This window comes from Pygocentrus nattereri, chromosome 7, assembly GCF_015220715.1.
Source record: "Pygocentrus nattereri isolate fPygNat1 chromosome 7, fPygNat1.pri, whole genome shotgun sequence".
NCBI lineage: Eukaryota > Metazoa > Chordata > Actinopteri > Characiformes > Serrasalmidae > Pygocentrus > Pygocentrus nattereri.
In genome coordinates this window covers 15,977,777-15,982,580 of record NC_051217.1, presented here as the reverse complement: position 1 = coordinate 15,982,580, position 4,804 = coordinate 15,977,777, and the positions used below count along the sequence as shown (strand labels likewise).

At 38.2% G+C, this 4,804-nt stretch overlaps 1 pseudogene; it reads left to right on the top strand.

Annotated features, from left to right (window-relative positions):
* The first annotated feature begins 304 nt into the window (after positions 1–304).
* On the top strand, positions 305–1,403 carry LOC108429664 (annotated as a pseudogene).
* Positions 1,404–4,804: the final 3,401 nt, after the last annotated feature.

Below are 4,804 nucleotides of genomic sequence, written 5' to 3'. Positions count from 1 at the left end.
AAAACACTGGTGGACCCACTGGATGGTAGCCATTGGGTGAACATGGGCATACTTTTCTAAGCACTACACAAAAGTGAACATACAACTGACAAGTAAGAGCTGGTACATCAAAGAAGACTCTCCCTATTACAGTTCTACAACAGTACCTTGACTGAATGTTTTGACGAATAGTTCATGAAAGACTTTGGATTATATATGATTTAGAGAGGGGCACAACTCAACATTAAATTTCATCAACAGACGACTGCAGACCTTGAACGTTTGAAAGAAGGTAGTAAACTTTGTCTCTAACAAGACAACAACCATGTTTGAGGATGAAGACTTGATGAAGATGCTGAAAGAGAAACAGTATGACCTGGTGCTCACAGACCCTGCATGGGGTACAGTTGTTTTGCTAGCTCATTATCTGAAGCCTGTGGTCTTAAATGTAAGATGGGTTAAGAGTGGAGAGGGGCATCCTGCAATTGCACCATCGCCCTTATCCTACATTTCAATTAGGACTGGATCAGGACTTCCGGATACAATGACATTCATTCAGTGGGTCAAAAATGTCTTTTTCTGCTGTTTCTTTATTAAGCCAGCATACCAGGTTGTTTGTGACAAGTATTGTGGCCCACATCATTGACTTTAATATGTTCATCCAGGTTGCAGATATTTGGCTCAAGACAGTGGATTACGTTTTCAAATTCACACGTCCAACAAAGCCAAGCATTGTTTACATCGCCAATTTCGTGTCAACCAGCTAAACCCCTTCCACAAGAGCTGGAGGACTTTGTGCAAAGTTCTGGTGAGCATGGAGTTATCATCATGTCTTTGGGAAATTTTGTTGCTGAACTGCCAAATGATATTGCAGAAGAGCTTCAAAAAAAGGGAAAAAAAGAAAAAGAAAGAGCTTAGCTCCCTCAAAAAGTGACCTGGAGATACAAAGTAGAAAGACCATTGACTCTAGGCAACAACACATTGTTGGTGGACTGGATGCCACATAATAAACTTCTAGAACACCCCAGGACGAGAGCTTTTATGGCACATGGGGGAACCAATATGACCAATATGACAATCTGCTTTGTCTAAAGGACAGTGGAGGTGCAAAACTGCTCTCCCTACATGTAATAAACAGGAATGTTAAGAGTTCACATGATGTTCTTCACAACCCAGCCTATAAATAGAACATGCAAAGGCTCTCTAAGCTTCATAGAGACAATCCACTGCAAACGATGGATAGTGCCCTCTTCTGGATTGAGTATCAGGCACGAATGTGCAGCTCATCTGCGATCAGATGCCTGTACAATGCTTTGGTACGCCTGCCACAGCGTTGATGTAATGATATCTTACTGTCTGCTTTTGCAATTCTTGCCATCGTGAGGTATGTGTGGAGAATGTTCTCCAGGAGGAAGTCAAAATGAGATGAATACATTTAGATTTTATCCTGCTTCTCCCGATAAATTCCACACAAAATACTCAAATAGCTTTACCTTGCTCAACTCCACTTATACTTCCCACACCTTTTCACATGCAGACACAGTGAGTCTGAAAGTCTGAGACCACATTCATTTAAACATGGAAATGAACAACAGAAGGTTTTAGAAAAGTGATGACAAGTAAAATGAAGAAATATTCAAGATTCAAATTAAAGCCAATTTGCAACCATGTTATTTTTTTGCAACCGTATATTTTTTTTGTGGTCTTATCTCTTCCTTTGAAGCTCATGTTCAGATGTCCATGACTCTTTGGTGCATTTGATTTGCCCATCAGAGGCTTTTGCACAAACCATTCGAGCTCGAGTGCTTGCTGTCATTAAAGAATGAGAGGAATGTACCAAATACTGAAAAAATTCATGAAAACATTTCACAGATTCTACTTTCCACTCAAGTTGTTTGCTGACAATATAATTTGTAATGAAAAACATATTGAATTAGAAAATAATGCAAAATAGAAGAATTTTTATTAGTGCTCTCAGACTTTGAGACCACAGTATTGGTATTTAGACTAACAATGCATTAAAAAGAGATGAATGCTAGCAAACTTCACTTCTTATTTGTTATGCCGATGGAGGTTGGATGTACAAAGACAGTGGTTCTCAGTCCTGGTTCTGAAGTACCAGCCCTACGTGTGGTTGTATTTTCTTAGCCTACCAAACATACTTCCCATCAGGAAGAGCTTGATAATTAGTTTAGTAGTTGGAAGAAAATTGTTGGGGTAGAAAAAAACATATGCAGGGCAGTGGTACATCAGGACCAGGATTAAGAAGATGGAATAAGTTACTTAGTATTTCAGTAGATTTTTGATCTGCTAGTTTTGTGATTTGGCTTGAGATTTCTTGGTGAAGTACTTTTACTTGAGGCATCATTTCACTGAATGAATCATTCTTTTGACATATGGGCTTAGAGGATTGAGGGGTGTTTTTTTCTTGGTTGTATTTTTTAATAATGCAATCTCAAAAAAAAAGCTCTTCTCACATTCGGCAATGTAAAATACTATTTTTTCTGGATTTTATCAAGTTCTTAATTACCCAATTCATTTAGTAATTGGGAATTGCGCCCACTAGCAAGGTCTCTCCCATCACATGATGCTACTAAATTGGGACATTGAAGGCCAGCATGAGCTTCCTCCGAGACACATTAAGCACCACTCTTATATTTTCAATCTGCTGCTAGTGCAGTGTCAAGGGACAGCTCAACACACTTGGAGGAGAACAATAACTGTCTATTACTGTCTGTTACATCAGCTAACAGACACTCATGCTGGCTAGCTTCATGCTGGGGGACAGTACAGGTGATCCTACCCTCCCAGAGAGAGTGAGGCCAATTATGCTTTCTTGAACTCCTGGACACAGATGTCTCCGGCTTTGCCAGTGATCAAATTCACAATGATAGGACCATTGCATTCTCTTAACATACAATGTAGAATGGTCTTACATGGGAAAATGCCATGGATAATCAATAATAATAGCAACAACGACAACAACGACAACAACAGCAATAATAATAATAATAATAATAATAATTACTGACCTGATATGTATATAATTACACTGTAGAGCAAATGTGAGTGTCAGGTCTGTGCAGTGAACATATTTTATGTTGGTCAGTGTTTTGTTTGATCAAATTAAATCAGAGATTCTATTTCATTCTATTTTAGAAAACCTTCCCTTCAAGTGAATTATCTTCACCATCGTGATACCTATGGGTAAGTGATCATAGTGCGTCCTCTTGTGGTCAGGTGTAGAAATTTCAAATCACTTCCACTGCAGTTAAATGAAGTTTGGTCCCTCTAACAAAAATGTCAATTTGGTTGTTGTCTTTGATCCTTTACAGTGAACACACAGCCACACAATTTAATGTACAATTAATACTAATGTACCAATTAAAACAATATTTATTTAAAAATATGGCCAGAGCAAGTTATGACACATGATCTACACACACACACACACACACACACACACACATACACACAGAAACACACACATATATATATATATATATATATATATATATATTTGATATAGTGGAGTTTGCACAGGTATTTAGGTCTATTGATTAAACTATGATGGTGTTTTGTGTTCAGGTTTACCAGCTCAGCCTGTATCTCATGCAAAAGTGTTGAGAAATTATGTAGGAACTGGGGAAATTCATAATATCTAAGATTTTGTGAACTTAAACATATTAAGGAAAATGACAAATTACTCTGCTGTGCTAAACCACACAGATTTACAGATGTACAGCATAGAGTAGAAGTGGCAATAAAAATAAACAAAAACAAAAAAAAATCTGGAAGAAATCCAGCTTTATTTACTTAAAGTGAGTCTTAAGACTTCAAGGACACAGCACAGCATAACGATAAAACAATATATTTCAATAATATAATAATATCATTTTTATAACAGTTTGTGTGAGTGAGTGAGTGAGTGAGTGAGAGTATTATAGTTCACAGAATCACAGTTCTGCCAAAACCTGATGTTTGTTTATGTCTTAGAACATAAAGACCTCAAGGGTACAGTACAGCATATAACAATGAAATAATTACAAACTATACATATCACTGTTGTCGGAAGAAAACCTTGTATCTCATTTTTGTCATTTGTCAGTTTTTAGACCAAAATAAAAGACCTAAAATGACTTGAAAAAAAAATTCTGGTTCCACTGGACTTCCTGGAAAGTACAGTAAGATTTTACTTTCTCCTGTAAAGTTACCATCTTGGAGATATAAGGTTTTCTTCCAACAGCAGTGATATACAACCTAAAAGAGGAGAGGGGAAAGGAAAATCACATAATATTCAGTTTGCGTGTGTGTGTGTGTGTGTGTGTGTGTGTGCGTGTGTGTGTGTTTGAGAGACCGAATGTTGTCATAGTCCACTGAACTGAGTGTCCCTAACAGAAATGTAAGCTGTCCGTTTTAAAACACCCCCCTCTGGAGTGTTGAGATGTCAGAGGGGACATAACACAGCCTGAGCTGTAAACCTGCCATCCTACTGCAGTGTGTGAAGGGGTAATGCAGTAACCGATGGCGGATTACTGAACACTAATGCAGGTTCACTGCAAGTGCTGCTACAGACACAGACAGCTGTATCACACTCTTTAGCACAGGCGTCTAGCTAATGAGCTAACTAATTAAATGGCTCCCTTTCTTAGCCGTCGCTACGCTAACCTGTGGACTGAATTTGGACACTTTGGTGAGCACCACATACTATATTGTGAGCACCCAACACTATCAGGTCAGCACCAGATACTTTGTGTCGAGCACCTGGGTTAATTAATTACACATGATGCTTTTTGCAGGTGTTTTTTTTTTACCCTGCCCTTCA